Raw genomic sequence first — 18,207 nt, 5'->3', positions numbered from 1 at the left:
ACTAACTGTAGCCACTTTACAAATGAACAAATATGACAAGAGATGTCAACTAACTTGCTCAAAACCACATAGTAAGTCATAAAATCAAGATTTCGTCTGTATTTGCTAGTTCCTGTGCCTATATTCCTAGTTAGTTAAATTGTGTTTAGAAATATATAACACTGAAAAACATCCAGATAAGAGACAAATAGTGTGACATTTTCAACAAGAGAATAAACTTCCTCTCCGTGGGTAAATCTCCTTCCACTTTCCCTAACAGACTACTGAACACACTGGAGATCTTCAGCTCTCTCTGGCTTGCACCCTGGCTAAAGGCTCCCCTCTCCGTGGATGTATTTTCCCAAGCACATCTTCAAGCTGCTTCTTTCTGGGGAACTTAAGAAAAAAGTGTTTGGATTAATCCAGTGGGATGTGTTCAGTTTTCCTATCTATGTGCTGTGGGAATCAGAAGCAACAAGAACTCACAGGCACAACCTCCCAGCTCCCTACAGCAGCCAGCCCTCTCGGCCCCACCCTCTGGGTCCCTGGAGGTCTTTTCTCTGGAGATTGTTGTTAATCTGGTTCCTAGCCCTGAGGGATGAGAATCTGGGCCAACACACAGAACAACAAAATAACAGAAGTCAGCAATACAAACAGTAAAACACAGTGCGAAGACTTGTGCCTTTGCAAAACTGTTTTACATGTGCATTGTCTCATTTGGACAATCCCCATGGGGAATTTTAGAAACTGAAACTGGTTCAAAGTAATGTTTAGAAGTTTTGAGTTTTTCTGTTTGCCTTTAGTCCGCCTCATTCTTATGCACGGCTTTTCCTCGGGTGACCTTAAACTGTTATTTGAGTGTTTTTTCTGTTTACTTCATAAGAAATGGATACTTTATCTATCCAAACATTTAATTATGGGCTTTTAAAAGACAGAATGGCCATCATCTTGTAAATATATTGGCACACTGCCTTAAATTGAGACAAAATGTACAAAAATAAGTCTGTGCACAGTGAGGTGGCAGCCATGGTCAAACTGGGAAAAATGTTCTTACCCAAACCATACTAACAATACATGAAGCCTGGGCTTCCAGGTATTTTATGATGGCAGCTCAAGCTGATTAAATGTATGTAGACACACAGTACAATATATACAATACAAGAGCATATAGAAACATATATATTGGCGCTGAAGAGAGGGCTCATTGGTCAAGAGTTCTTGCTGCTCTTGCAGAGGACCTGAGTTTGGGTGTCAACTCACACTGCCTGTAATAAATAGATCCAGGAGGGGCTGATGTCCTTCTCACTCCTTAGCAGGTACCTGCACACAGGTGGTACACACAGACAGATAGACACACACACACACATACATGAGAATAGAAACAACTTTTAAAAAATATATACATATTGATATTTATATAGTTACAGGTAGATATAAATGTATGACTATAAAATGAAAGGAAAACGATATACCATAGATAATAAAATAATTAAGAGGCTCAAAACAGTGAAGATCTAATACCTCAAGGCATTGAATAAACAAAAGAACATTTTAGGTATGAAATTTTACCAAGTAGTAGGTCAGATTATATAGAAATCTCAGATAAGAATGAGACAGATGTAGAAGAGAAAGAAGTTGCCCAAGGAGTCATTAATAATGACTTACAAAACTATGAAACAGCAGAAAGAGGAGTAAATAATTTTTGCCCAAAACTTCTGTGTGAAACTGTGTGAGGTAGCATGTAAGCAACAGGAGTCAGAAGGCAGAGTGTTAGGAGTGGGGGAGGGGAGGAAAGCCTCTGTGTGCTTGTGGTAAAATAGAAATGAGATCCAAGCTTGCTTTTGACAACGGGGCCTTTTGTGCCCCTGATCATGGTAGCTCTGACAGTGGAGTGCATAGCTGGTTTGGGAGAGCAAAACCCAACTGCTTCAGATTTAGCTGAGCTTTGTCTCAATCAATTAAGCCCCCTGGTGAGATAAATGACTCAGATGAGAGGCGTCAGTGCCTTCTGGGACAATTAGTGTCAGGAAAGATGGGGAACAAGCCTCCATGAGCTGCACTGGGAAAAATATTTCTACAAAGCCTTAGAAAATAATGAAAAGAAAATTTGCGAAGAACAAAACATGGATTCCACTCATAGAATTTTAATTTTGGCATTCTCGTGAGGAGGCAGTGAGTTCAGATAAATGCTCTTAGCTCGCCCAAAGCCTTTAATAAAATTACTCAGCAAGAAAAGTGATGGCCCAAGCCAAAAAAGGTTAGAAAAGAAATCTATGATGTACTACCTTATCCGAAGTTAACAGAGGCAGTTTCAATTTCGAAATTTATGAAATATTTCCTCTCCTTATCATTGAGAGGTATCTTTCTACATTTTATCATAAATATTAATAACAAAAATATCAATACTGTGTCTACCTTGATTCAGATTTCCAAGACACATGTAGCCTACTGAATCCTTCAAAGCTGAGTACACTCATAGAGTTGCTGATCGTTAGCATGGCTGTGTAAGGCTGATTGGTCTGCCTGAAAAGAGTCCAGATCTCCTGCAGAATCAGACATTGCTGTCTAGGGGGAAACACAGCACAGGATGACAACTCAAACTAGTGTTATCCAATTGTAGACTCCTGTATTTACGGACATTAATGCTTCTCTGCCGATAAACAGGCCTAGATTTCACCTACTGAGCAAGCAATTGTTTCAGATCCCCGTAGCTATTGCTATTTCTCTTGAATCAAAATAATTAATAGAAAAGGACAGGCAGCATTTCTGAACTTTACAAATTGGAGGTTGGTTTGTACTATTATTTAGAGCTATTTAATCTTGAAAAGCCTGGGGCGCTTCCTCTTGAATAGACATTTTATCGAGTTGGATGGAAAATGATGGATAGGTGCCAAGCTGAAAGATGTTTTCAGTGGTGCAAATCTAGTGCTAACTATATGCCGTCCATTGTTCTAAATGTTCTGCATTCTAGGTTCAGTGTCCATTACTGATAATTTTAAGATCAAAATCTTTTGAAAATCATGGTTTTGTAACTAGATAGGCAACAAAATGAACCAAATTGACTTGACAACAAAATCTGAAATAATTTTTAGTTGATAAAAAAGTGCCGTTTGATGAATTCCCTAGATCCCACTGGAGTACTGTGTAATATATGGTACATCACATAAATACAAATTGCTGCATATGGTACGACATATGGTAATTCATATAATAAATATAGGTTGTCTGTCCCATATGAGGGCTCTGTACATACAAAGCAAGCACTCCATCCCTGAGCTACATTCCTGGTCCATGACCTTATAAAATCAAAATTTCTAAGTTTCAAAATATATCTGGCTCAAAATATTTCAAGTAAAGGAATTTTTTTCTATAAATCTCACAAAAATAAAATAAATGTGTTCAATAATTCTTTTATGACAAGAAATTGAGGTACAGAATCAAAATATCTCTTTATTATATAAAATGAGGAAGAGAGACAGAAAAGATATTCTCTCTTTAACAACACAGAGACATCACACACACACACACACACACACACACACACACACTTTTAGGAAAATAGCATTTACTCCAAGTAATTTACTCTAATAAATTCATATCTAATATGGACAACTTGTTGCTAAGTATAATAAGAATGAGAATGCCCAATGGGGAAAAAAGGGGGTTGATAAAGGTAATTCAGAAATCAGTAAGTCAGAAAGCGACCAGCCCCTCCAGGCCTGGAAAGGAAAGGGGAGACATTTTTCTTCCCAAAGGCTGAGAAGAAAGTTGTTGACCCTGTAGACTGGAGTACTATCCTACAAAGGCAGACTCCCTACCCTGGAGATCGGTGTTCTAGGCAAGATAAGTGGAAAAAAAGATAACCTAAATTCTCGTTTTCTCAGCTTCTCTGCCTTAGCTTTAGTACCTGCATTTGGCAAGCCTAGTGATTAAAGGCCAAACACCAATGAGGCCTACAAAAGGGAGCTTTCTGTTTCTCCGCCACAGAGCAGAGCAGAAGAAGGCAGAAAAATACAAGCTCTGATGGTCATGCTATTAAATGAAAATCAGCTAAGGCTGAGAAAAAATATGTTGGAAAACAGATTAAGAATCATAGTAAAATGGTTTGATAGGTAGCAGTAAGGCAAACCCTAACAAAGTGTTTAGTTAGTAAACCTGTTTAGTTAGTAAACCTCTACATGGTATGTATAATCAGTCAAGAATCAAACTTCCTAGAAGACTATTTGCTTTATTTATGAGAAAACTAAATCTTTTGTAACAAAGCCCAAGTCTAAGTAATGCAAGTAAAATGTATTGAGCCAAAGCACAAAGAGCCAAGCATGCTATTAAAAGGGAAGAAGACTTCCTTAGTGTGGACAGAAAATGGATTTAGAAATTTGAATCAGAAGCAAATTCTGAGGAGACTCTCAGAAAGAAAAAAATTAACCTTGTGAGGATCTTACTGGAGCTAAGTATTGAAATAGATATGTGTGTGTGGCCTCAGCAGCTAAGTGCACAAACCACTTTTACAGAGGAACCAAGCTTGTTTCCTAACACCCACTCCATATAGTCTAGCACCCCCTTCTGGCATCCACAGTCAACTGCACTCATATGCACAAACAAACATGCATATACGTTTTTTAATTTTAACTAAAACAATTGGCAGTTAATTTTGATATACTCAAATTCCATGGGAATAGCAACTATACTTTTTAAATTTTTATTCTTCTCCTTGTAGATATATAAACCAACTAAATATGTACAGAAAATGATGAGACTGCAAAGACATCCCAATCCATGTCTTGAGCAACAATCAAAAGCCCTGAAATTCACCTAAAGAATAAAAGGCTAGGAAGGTATGAAAATATACTACTCAAACAATTTGAGGGTCATATACGTAGTGTCAGGTATTACTCACCTTCCTCAGACCTGTGTCTCAAGAATCCATACAGTAGCCATGCTTCACTCTCTACAATATAATGAATATGGTGTCAGCACGAGTAGGATCCCAAGTCCTAAACTTTCCACCTGGTAGAAAGGGGTGCTAGTCTCTGTGCTCCACCTAGATGAATGTTTTTGGTTAGAAAAAAACCCACTAAGTCAAGTTAGCGATAGAAGCAAAGTATAAAGGAAGCATGTCAAATGGAGACCATGTATAAAGTAAGACACTGAGGTGGCCAAGTTGTTGGTCTGAAGAGCATGTTCAGCAGCAGAAAAAAGAAAACAGTACACTTAAGAAGACAGCTAATTTGCTACAAGAGAAAGGAATGAAAAGAGAGTCGAGGTTGAGAGTGAGTGAGAGGAAAAGAGAGACACAGAATTCCAAACATCAATGTGAGGCCAATACCCTCTCAGCCCTAATATTTCCCCCAGATATGGGTGAGAAGTCTAGGTCCTTAGGGACCTGTGATGGCTTTCATAACCAAAGAGAAGCGTAGGCTCCAAAACTACAATTTGGTATTTTGTTTTGGATCTTGTTGTTGCCCAGTATTTGGCCATTTTGGACTTATTTTCCTTCACATTTGAAATGATCAGCCCCACCGTGGTTTCTCAGTCCAGAAAATAATGTTATAAGTGTTTGAGGTTTTAAGAAAAGAGACAGGTCACTGTGACAATATTTTTTTCCATTAGTTTTTAAATTCAAGTTTATATTTTAGTAAATTCAGCTCATGTGATTTTGATTTATTTACACGTAACTCCCTAACATGTGCAGTTAGCAATTTGATGACTCTGCACCTTCTAATTAGTCTCTCTCCCTCCAAACCAGAAATTCATGTGCTGCCATCCCCACCAAACTCAAATCCAGCTGACTCAAATTTGGATACAAATTGAAGAAGCAATAAAATTCAAGACCATACTAAACTTGGCGATAAAAGTGTTCTTGTTCCCAAAACGTCACAGACAAAGCTAGTTCCAACTTTAAAGTTTTTGAAACTTTTTATGCAAACATGTGTTGCACAGATAAAATGCAGTGCGTGGGACAGCTGGCTCCCTTGTTGGTCTGCGACCACAAGTTCCAGAACTTGTGATTGCAGAAAGTTCTGCTCCACATCCAAGTTTATGTCTGCATCCCCAAAGAAACCCAGAGACCCAGTAAAGAGAGCCAGTCAACCCAGTCGTTCAGCAGAGTGTAAACCAAACTGAACTGCTCACAGTAGCTCCGATGCTTGTCATTCACAGCATTTGATAATGTTGACTGTGGTAGGAACTTTGGAAATCATCTCGGCCAATCCTTCACTCTACTAATGTATTTTAAATGGTGTTTTGACAATCTATGTACATAACCTTTAAAATTCAGATGACATGAGTCCAGGCATGAGTTTAATTATAAAACCCAAGGCACATATGGAGCAGAGAGAAATTTTTCTAGGGAAACCTAGAGAATTATGTTTTATGGATGCCTTTTCTCTACTTATTCTTAAAACCCATGTCGTAAAAATGGATTTCCCTCTTGAAATATGCTAGAGTGATAACACTACTGAGGTATATAAAATGTACATTCATTTTCCTTACTGTATAAAATGTATATTTTATGTACAATTTACATTGATAAAAATTCTAAACTTTCTTCAATATATTTATACACATGCCAATTTTATGCAAGCCAGCATTTCATAAATGATATATTCAAAACAAATACCAAAAATACATGTTTTGCATAATTAAATACTTATGTATTAAATTTACATATGGGAAAATTCTTTCCAGTTCAAAGATATGTACCCATGCTATAACCTATAAATTTAATGGTGATTAGAGTAACAGATAAGTGTTAACCACAAGTTCTATTACTCCTGCGATCACTGGTTTAGAGTCTGTGTGGGCCTCTGCCTTGGTCACGTTGATCACCTTGCTAATACATAGACCAAATGTTGGCATCTTATTAACCCCCCCTCTCCTTTCTCATTACTCTACACCATTACAAATTTTAGTCTTAATCATTGCAGTTCTACTAATTAATGAAATAGAAGACAGACATTCAACTTAGACATCTATTATCTATACCACAAACTACTCTGCATTCTCTTTCATTATTTATATGATTAATCATCTTTCTGAGATGTCCAGTTTGTCGTTATTGCATAATGGAAGAAAGTCTATGTCTCAAAGATCCAATGGTCTTTAGAACTTATCTTTACTTTCTGTTACTTTAGTTGCATTTTCTAGGTAAAATTTCCTTCTTTAGAAAATCCACTTAGTTTCCCAAGTCAATAGTATTTTCTCTTTGCCCTCTTGAAGCCTCGAGTTTAAGGACTTACTCAGGTCTCATTTACTGCAGAAACCTTTCCTAAGCCCTCTGTGTCCTGTCCTGACCTTGAACCCCTGAAGTGCATGCTATGAACCGCACTACATATTACTACCTGTATTTAAATTGTGTCATTTGTTACTTTTTCTATCTAAGTACAGCAAAGCTTTCTAAAAAGAAATTTCTATGATTTAGATTATTTTCCTGTTCCCAGTGACCAGATGTATACAGAATGTGACCTATGTGTCAAAACATACACCAGCCAATAGATGGATAAATATTATAGCTCATTTCTACTTTACAAATGACAATAAAGCAATAGCTATACCAATTATAGAAAATTCATTTTATTATTTGAGTTTATAAAAACATTCACCTACAGTTAAAAAGTGTTTATAATATTTATAGATAGAAAAAATAATTAAAAACACTGTTCCTTCTAAGGATAGTTTAGAAAAACAAGTACTAATGGTACTTATCTCTACTTACGCTAATGATGCTTATATATTCAGGAGGGAAAATATGTCAGTCAATAATATGCCACCAAAAAAGAGGAAGTCCACCACACCAATGGCCCAGGAGGAAGAATAACACCAAGAAGTAATCTAATCAAACACCACAATCCATGATTGTTCAAATTTAGAACCCACTTTTCGTTTTTCCTTACTATATAAAAGCTGACTGTTTCTAAAATAGGATTTATAATGTATACTGGTGTTCACTGAACATAGTCAAATAAGCAACAATAGCATGAGTATTACATTTGGAGCATGTGAATTTCGACAAAAGTATAATTAGCTATTTATTCAAAATGAAAGCTGTACTCACCTGAAACATCTATTTTCATGTTATTTACTATAGTTTTTGTTCATGCCTGTGCAATTCGTTGGACATATACCTGGGGACTGGCATAGAATCAGCTGGACTTGTTCATACCCATATTGTGGGAAAACTTAGTGTGAGATGGAAATGCTATCTTGACTGGTTTTACAATCCTCATGTTACATGACAGTGTCAAACTTGCATTGTAAATGAATGTAAATCTTGATACTCTAAATGTATTGTGAATGCCTATTCCTATATCCTCCTTTTATGTTTATTATCTCACTGTTTGTATTAAATATAATAATTAGAATTCATTTTCTTTCAGAAGTAGAGAAGGGCTCTGATATAACATGCTTTGTAATAAGTTCATCTCATATGAAGTGGTAAATATCAAAGGAAAATATCTAGATCCAAATACCAGGAAAAGAAGCTTCAGTAAATAGTGGCCTAGGGGAGAACATATATATCTACTCTTTCTGAATTTCCAAAATTATGATCAACAATTAAAGTAAAAATTACAAACATGAGGGCAAAACAAAGCAAAACACAAAATAGATTTAAATTCTGTGTCAGTAATTATATCAAATGCAACTGATCTTGCAGTGCTAGGTTGTTAAATGTGATCAAACTACTTGTTGTCTAAAAAGAGCTCTCTGAGATAGAATACTATGTTTATGCAAGTTGAACGTACAGAGTGAAAAGGGAAGTGAACAAACAAGCAAAGGAGAAAAGATGCAGCTACATAACAGCAGATAACGTAGACTTCAGGTTAAAGAGATGAACAGGCAATCAGAAGACTTGGTAAATCTAATTTTATGTGCACAATCAATAGAGCTGCAAAACACAAAATTAAAACTGGAGAAACTGAACGGGGAGGTAGGCAAATGTGCGGCAGACTCATTAGCATCGCTCAGAGAGCTGATAGGGCAAAGCAGAAAGTTAGAAAGCATACACCACAACTAATCTTAGCCAAAAGCTCTAGAAGTGGTCAACAAAAATAAAGAAATATTCAACACCACCAATTAAAGAAATAGTCAACACCATCAATGGACAGACTCTAAGTGACAGTTGAACACCCTATTCAATGTCATGTATTTTTTTCAAGTGCTAATGGAATTTTGACATCCTTGACTTATGATGGGTTACATCCCAATAAACAATAAATTGTGCATTCCAAAACCTAGATATACTTTAACATGCCTAATCTACAAATATCATAATTTAGCAGCATAGTAGGCTGTAGAGCATTAACTGATTACTTTTATGATTATATGGCTGATTCTGAGCTGTGATTCACTGTTGCTACTCATTCTCAAATAGCACCCTGCATCAGAGCTGCGACTGAGATCAGCCTGCCTTCACTTACAGTTATCTCCCTCTTCATGTGCTCCCCTACCTGAAGGATAGCAACATTCAAAATATTTTTATCACTTTTGAAACATTGTAAAATAAAATAAAAATTGTGTATGTGTGTATGTATGTATATTACTATCATAAGTATGTGTAGTTGGCCCTTTTTATCTTTGGGTTGGGTTTTTTATTCTTAGGTTCAAATCCTTAAACATTTCAAGCCTGAAATATTTAGGGGAAAGTAATGTGGTTTTTGTGTGTGTGTGTATGTTATCCTTGTTTAAGTCGTGTATTGGCAGCCATATTGGTGAACCTTTATGGGTGCAGCTTTCTTGACACTTCTAGGAGGAAAAAAAATCTCACAGCAAGCTTCCTGTCCCTCTGACATTTACAATCTTTCTGCCTCCTTCTGCCGTGATCCCTGAGACTTAAGAGCAGTAGTGTTGTAGATGTGCCAGTTGAAACTAGGTTCCATACCTCTGCCATTTGATTGGTTGTAGTTTTCTATAACTGTCTCCATCTTTTGCAAAGAGAAGTTTCCTCAAGGAGGGGTGAGAACTACACTAACCTGTGGGTGTAAGGACGAGTATTTAAACTGTAGTTAGGAATTGTGCTAGTTGATAAAGTGGCGATTTTAAGTTCACATTACTTGACTAGCAGCAATTAGTTGGCTAGGTCTCCAGTACCAGGTATGATTTCCCTCTTGTCGAACAGACCATAAATCCAATGAGAGAGCTGCTGGCGACCTCCAAGACATGTGTGCCAGTAATGCATCTCTAAGGTTATTGGATCATCCTAGTCACTGTTGTGGTTTACAGGCAGCATAGCTAGGAAAGCCTGTTGGTGGCTTCCCTTATATGGTGCTTTCTGGTACCATGCAAACTAGTTATCAGAGAGGAGGGTTTCAGGTCAGTATCAACTGCTACAACCCTTAATGAGAATTGGCTTCAGCCACAGTAAATTGCCCTGTGCCTTTCTCAGGGAGCCAAGCTTCTGGGTACTTTATTCATGTGGACACAAAACCTTCCTGATTTGAGTTTAAACAAACTTGCAAGCCTGCATCAGAGCTGTGACTGAGCTCAGCCTACCTTCTCTTACAGTTAGCTGACTCTTTGTATGCTCTCCTACTCTGTGCTGCCCAACTGTCTCCTGTAGAGCTGCTCTCAAACCTCTCCTCAATAAATGTGGGTATGTTCACTTCTCATCTCCAAGTCTAACTCAGCACAATCTAAGATGTCCTGTTGGAAGAAGTAGGAGGAGAATTCATCTGAGAACTACATACACAGTGGATTTTAGCTTAAATAAAGTTTTTGTTTAGAAGAACACTAGCAGTCAGATGCACTATCCCATTTTAACTTCTTCAAAGGTCATCAAATCAGTGGGAGTTTTATCTCCTTCTCTTACAAGTGAAAAAAAAAAAAACAAAGTAGAGAGGTAATTATTCAAAATCTCTTTTCTGAGAAATACTAGATCAAGTATCTAAATCCTAATGTCAATTACACCCAGAACTCTTATCTTGCACCAACTAGTTCAAAAATCTAATTTTAATGGTGAAAATCTGTAAAAGAACGAATATGGACATAAAATAGACAAATGATCTTTTCTTTCCTATAACTGTGACTTTTGACCATGTGACTTTGAACAAACTACTCAACATCTAAGAATGTCAACTTCTCTGATAAGCTATATCTATAATCAGGAAATGAATACATGGTAGTATATTTGAAAGGTTAATTGAAACATGAAGGCATTATCTCCTGGACTCATGGAAAAGTGCTAGTGTATAAGATCAAGAAATTTATAATGTTTTGACTCTAAAGAATTTGTACTTTTTTTTATTATTCCATCAAAAGTGACCCTTGTCTTTGATATTCCAACTTCTCTAGAATTATATGAGCATGCTGTTTAAATTTCTCTTAAACTATATCATTTTCAAATATGTATTTACAATTGCTTTTATCCAGTCTTAATTTGTCAACCAGTATATATTAGCTTTGAAGGCCATAGTGCTGCTAGACAACCTTACATTCTCTTTAGAGCCTAGACCAATATGTGGTGCAGAGCTAACATTGCCCATAAAAAGTGATGACCTAACATATTACATATAGCATATTATATACCTGCCCTCATAAATGGTCCCATGGAAGACAAAATGCTATTATCATGAGCACAGGCAAGTCTTAAGCACATACAAGAAGCTGATGCATAGCGACAGTTAACTGTAGTATCCAACATGACAAGAAATCCATAGATCAGATTTCTAATGGGGAGAATCACTAATCCTCAAATGTAAGAGTAAGGAACGAGTCAGGGCAGAGTGATGTTCTAATGCTGCTCATTCCTGGATAATACAGGATCAAGATGTACAGAAAGAGGACCCTCAACAGTTCTCAGTTAAAAATGTTCATCTTCAGTCAAATATGAAGTAAAGTCTTAGCTGAGAGGGAGGGTGGGGAGGAAAAGCTGCAGTAGGAGATGTGATAGAGAGTCAGCAAAAGAATTGTGAGCGGCAGTAAAATTAGAAAGTATGACTCTGTACAGATCAAGTCAGAATAGTTTTGTGATTTTCAATAGCAACATTCAACAGCCCAGATGTGTGATGAGAGAGTGCTAAAAGGATGACCCTGGGTGGGCAAATCTGGTTCAGTTGGCTGATTCTTTGTGCATGCTGGATAGATTTAAATGCATATGACAAAGTGGCAATCAATGAGAAATATTATATATTGGATCCTGGGTTTTGTTCTCTGTACCGAGAGATGGAATAGCAGAGCTGGTAAGACCAAAACATCTACAGACTCACAGTCCTAGGTTTTAACTCAGTCCTTACTCCAATTAGCAATATCATCAGGAACTTTGCATAATTATATATTTATGTATATGATAATATTAACCCTTTAATTGAAACACAGTTCATAAAGCACCTTCCCATCATGTTCCAAAGTACTGACTGATATTAAATGATAATAAATGAAGAGAAGCTGGCATCCGTAAGGATAAGCCCAACAGAAATTATAGGACATGAGAAGTAGAGCCAAAGCTTTGGAACCGGCACTTACCAGTTTACAATTAACTACACATCACCTGTTTGAGTATTCTAAAAAGACAGATGCCTTCTTCGTTTTGGCTAATCATTGCCCCCCAAAGTACTTAGCACACGGTAAGCATATATTAATTCATTTACTAAATGAACATGATTTTGAGCTAGACTAGTGACCATAAAAATACTTCACTTGAAATTTAACTTTATGTCTCTAGATTACTCTGCAATTTCTCACATTAGTTTAAAAAATGGACAACATAAAAATAGACCTGAATTTGTGAAGTTAGACGCCTCTCATTCCCCCAGCACAAGATTAACTGCTGCCTTCTGAGCATGGCTAGCCTGCCATCTGTTCAATGATTTTTCTCTGTTAGTCCTGAAGAAATTTCAACTTTCACTTTGCAGATAAGAGAATGACAGTGTGTGTGTGTGTGTGTGTGTGTGTGTGTCTGTGTGTGTCTCTGTGTGTCTGTGTGTGTCTCTGTGTGTCTGTGTGTATGTCTGTGTGTTTGTGTGTGTGTCTGTGTGTGTGCGTGCCTGTGTATGTGTGTACATGCTCCTGTGTGTATATATGTACATATGCTGAGATATGCATGTGGAGGTAAGATGACAAGTTTTGAGAGTTGGTTCAGTCCTTCCACCAGAGCTTCTGGGGACCAATTAATGCCATCAGACTCACACGGTAAGCACTTTTACACCAAACCATCTCTGTGGCCTTATCTATTTTTAAGTTTGAAATATAACATTATATACATTTTTTAAAAGTCTGGACAATGTAAACACATATAGCCTAACAAGAAAGTAAGTTAAGCCATTGAGTAATATAATGATTAATTAATTAAAGTATTCCTTCCTTCCTTCCTTCATTCATTAATAGGCCACCACAGCTCAGGTTCACAACTCTGGAAATAAAGGTGCTTTCAGGCAAGAATGCTCTTGTGGTGTTAAGTAAATTAGTCTAGTCTTCTATGGTAATAGACCAGTAAATGGTGAGTCAATTTAAAAATAGACAATAAACACATACTCCTTAAATAATCAACTATATATGTATCAAAATGCTCAATACCAAAGGCACCAAATTTAAACAACCAGAATGCATAGTCAAGGATCTTGAGAAATGTCAAATCCATGTTCTCTGAAAAAAGGATGCAGTTTCCAAAATACCAAAAGTTCATCGGAAATTTTTTTGAAGCTGTTTCTTCTGCAGTTTCTTCTTTGTAGTGTTTATTACTTACCATAAGCTATAGATCTTGCCATAAATTCATGAAGTAATCTTCTTGGGAGCTTCTGAACACAATTGTAACCATAATTACCACAGGAAGATGCTGGCAGTTTCGGCGAATTAAAGTACTTTCCAACATAATCTGTGCAGTTTGGGGAAAGATAATCAACATCCTAGATCAGTTCACTGAGTCTCTCTGCGATGCGTCACACACCCTCCTAGATACCGTGAGAGACTGCCAGAGAGAAGTCTGTGCTGCAACATGCATCATCATAGACACTGCAGGATACCACCAGAGAGAAGGTGAATGAACTGGAGCTGCCTTAGAACAAGGTATGATGAAAGGGCTTCATATAATGCATCGAAGGAGTGAACAAGAGAAGGCGTCCAGAGTTCCAAATTCATTGAAGAATTAGGAGTGGTCTTCTGCTTAGTTAATGTCAGTGGTACTCAAACCGGTGTCCTTCATTATAATGAAAACAAATACCATCCATCAGATATCAAAAAGTTACTGATAAGATGCAAGAAAGGTGTGAGGTGAGCTCCTTCTTGGGGCTGAAAGCCTCGAAACCCAGTTGGCCAACCTGAAGCTCATGCAGACCAACCCTCACAGTGTCAGGGGTTATTATGGCCAATACGGTTTCAATTACCTTTGAGTGGATTGACAAGGACATTCTGAGTAGCCCATAACTGCCATGATTGTTCGCAGAAAACCCACCTGTGACCTCTCAGCTCGCAGGATCTCGGTCTCCGAGCCCACCTGCAGCAGCCACACATGATTTCCATGTGGCCGAGCCTGCCACCTGCCTGGATTGTGAGTATTAAAAGGATATTTTACCCAGGCTATCTTGAATGATGTAGACTTTGCTTGAAAAACTGCTTGTGTGAGTACTTAAGCAATGAAGTAATGTAGAAAGTAATTTCAGGTTTGCACCATCATGTGTCTCTAACTGCTCAGTATATCCTTTTTGCTTTCCCTAGAAATTAGTCATAGGAGCCCTCAGGAGACTCAACTCTGGAAAACCTATGAACATGGAATTTATATTGAAAATAAATGAATTTGAATTAATCACTTACCGTGCTAATAAAACCGACAACTAAATGCACTCTCTCTTTCATCTGCTCCTGCATGCTCAGTTTGCAGTTCTAACAATAATCTAATAAATTGTTTTCTGATCAACACTTAATACTTCTGTCAATACTTAATATCTATCTCTAGAATGCCAAGAAAGCTGGCCTGACCACCTCTTTGCTAACAGGAAGAAATGATTCAATCCTGGGCAGGCGTTGATGAAGTAGAGCGTGAAGTGAGCCTCCTTCTGCCAACACAGCAGCAATGTGTTTTCTGTTTCAACAGAACTTCCACAAACTTGTGATTTATTTGAAAGAATATGTGGAAGATAGCAAAAAAAAAAAAAAAAAAAAAGGGGGGGGTCGGGCGGGGGTGGAGGGAATGAAGCATCTGGAAGCCTTCTTGCCAAATGGCAACTTTCTGGAAGTTTCCTCATTTAGAAGTCATTTCTGGAAAATTTCTTGATTAATACAAATCCGTGAACAAACTTAAAAATGATGGCTTTGTTATTGCTTTGGCACAATATGTTAACAACACCAAGAGCGCTGCCAAAACTCTGAGAGGCCTTTCATGCGGATTATGGTCTTGTTTACATATCCAGCTGTACTGAGGCCTTGTCCATGGTGGTAACCTAACAATGTTCCCAGTGGGGGTGCCCATTAGGGGAGGGAGACTAACTGAAGTTTAGTTTGTTTAAATTGAGCAAGAATGCACAGCGGTGCTCAGATCGGGAATGTGTTGGAAGCACACCCCTTGTAAGGTCTGTTTTCATTTATTTAACTGGATGTTTGCATTGCTCAAAAACTGCAAGGCACAAACTTGCCACACAAAATGCCTTCCAAATGTTTACTGTGGTCTACACAGAAGTGAGGAAAAGACAGAAATACTGGAGTAAAATTCTGAGGGAAATAAAGAAATCACTGCCTCAGTCATATTTGTTAATTAGAACTCCAAACCATTTTCTTTTATGTATATGCATGAAATATGTACAAAATATACATCCCCACATGGAAACTTGTAAATCTGATAAGAAATACAAAACACACTGCAGAATACAAATTTAGAACTGTGAGAAATTGGTTTGTATTGACAGGACATTCATGCAAATAATTTCCTTTTTGTTAGTTTGCACAAATTTATATGCAAGGATCTTGGTGGGATTTTACTTTATGAGTTCAAATGAGAAAAAAATTCCAAACAAAAACATGAGAAATGATGGAATTAGTTTCTATGTTTGCTAAGCATTTTTACAATGATTTAGTTGTGTATGTTACTATCCAAAAAAAAGCACAAAGGATATGCATGTCTCTACACTAACCTTCTGACATCTCTAAAGTCTGTAAATGAAAGTCAACTCCGAAGAAATTGTATACTCTTTTTGCATATAATCTTTTCTGGTAACAGGACATCAGAGGAAGAACATGTAGAGCCCAGGCAAAGGCTGTGCGTGGAGCCTAACTAGGTTGAATAAAACTCCTGACAGAATGTTTCCTCTCTGATGCCAACTGAGAGACCAATGTGCTTCTGTTACGCTAAAAATGCATCAAAGTTTAAGTTCATCTATTGAGTATCATCTGAGTAAAAATAAAACTGTTCTTGGAAAACTCACAAATCATATTTCTTCAAATTATGTGCTAATCCAATTTTGTGAAAGTAATTTCATCAGAGGAATTTATTTTTAGTCTAATCAAAATCTGAAACTCCAGCTGGTCTCACGGGCTCATACCTATAATCCCAGCACTCGGAGGAGGAGGCAGGGGGACCAGGAGGTGAGGCTAGTCTGGGCTACATGAGACCTGGCCCCAACAAATAAACAAACAAAATGTAAAATTCCTGTGAGGAGGCAGGGAGCTATGAATTTTATTTCTAAAGAAAAAAATTTAAGTTTATAATTGAACACAATATTTAATGTCAGTGAGTCAGTATTTTAATTAGCTGCATTATATACACCTGTTCTCATCAATACAAAAAATTAAAATTGTCCATTTTGTATGGAACCATTGAGGCACTTTATTTTTATGTCTTCTGCCTTAGGACCTCATGAAGCTGACATACTTGTGGTTCTATTCACAAAAGCATGGTGAAGTATTCACATTGTTAACAATCCTGGGATGACATCACCATTGTTTGTTCACAGATGCAGCTTCCTTCTGACCTAGAACTGAGTTTTATACTATCACATCTTAAGATAGCTTTGAATCAGTGTTAAATAATGGAAGGCAATATAACAAAACGTAAGGGTAAGGGACACTGTATTGGGATGCCTTCATTTTTGACACTAACTCTTCTACTTACAATACTTTTGAGTGAGCTCTACGTCCTGCTTCTGCCTTTCTATAAAAATAGAACCGATAATAGTAAATTTTCCACTGGAGAGTTTTAAAGGTTAACTGAAATAATGAATGCACAATACTAAACATAAGTATTCTGCACATAATAAACCTTAAATAATTGGCATATAGAAGGATGGATCTGAGTGGATATGCATTTTTGTTAACCTTTTTATCCACATCTAGTGGCTTATGTGCTAAAAGAAGTTAGTAAAACCATGTTTTTAAAATATCAGAGGGCTTGTTAACATGGTTTTGCTGAAAATATTCCAGAATAGTTGTGATAATATCCAACAGCCTATCTCAGAAATACTAAAAATCTCTTCAATTAATGTGTGACAAGCCTGACTAAAACATCAAGAGTAAGCTTTTATATACCACTTTAAGAATTATCTAATGGGCAATATTGTGAGGTTGTAAGATAAAAGGAATAGTTTATGATGTGATCTGGTCCTATGATCCTATAAATGTTATTAGTAACGTGTATCTCATATCATAATGTTTTCAGAATACTATGCCTAGTATATGGTGACTCTTCACTGTGTTTTCTTGCACTCAAAGTCCACTAGAGCTCGTGTGCACATTTACTGAGGATTAATAATGTAGGCAGCTGGGCTCTTAGTCTGAATTTTCATTGTCACCTGGTAAGAGGAGATCAGATTCCTCCATGGGCCTGGGATGGGGATATGGCTGAGTTAAATTATCTCCCAGTCCAGGACAACATGTAGAAGAATGAAAATTGATCCATTTTTATCTCCTTGTACAAAGCTCAAGTCTAAGTGGATAAAGGACCTCCACATAAAACCAGATACACTGAAACTAATAAAAGAGAAGGTGGGGAAGAGCCTCGAATACTTGGGCACAGGGGAAAAGTTCCTGAACAGAACACCAATGGCATATGCTCTAAGATCAAGAATTGACAAATGGGACTTCATAAAATTGCAAAGTTTCTGTAAGGCAAAGGACACTCTCAATAGGACAAAACGACAACCAACAAATTGGGAAAAGATCTTTACCAATCCTACATCTGATAGAGGGCTAATATCCAATATATACAAAGAACTCAAGAAATTAGACTCCAGGCAACCAAATAACCCTATTAAAAAATGGGGTATAGAGCTTAACAAAGAATTTTCAATGGAAGAAACTCGAATGGCCGAGAAG

Source organism: Grammomys surdaster, unplaced genomic scaffold (assembly GCF_004785775.1).
Source record: "Grammomys surdaster isolate TR1022 unplaced genomic scaffold, NIH_TR_1.0 126391, whole genome shotgun sequence".
NCBI classification, from domain to species: Eukaryota; Metazoa; Chordata; class Mammalia; order Rodentia; family Muridae; genus Grammomys; species Grammomys surdaster.
This window is presented reverse-complemented; position numbering follows the sequence as displayed.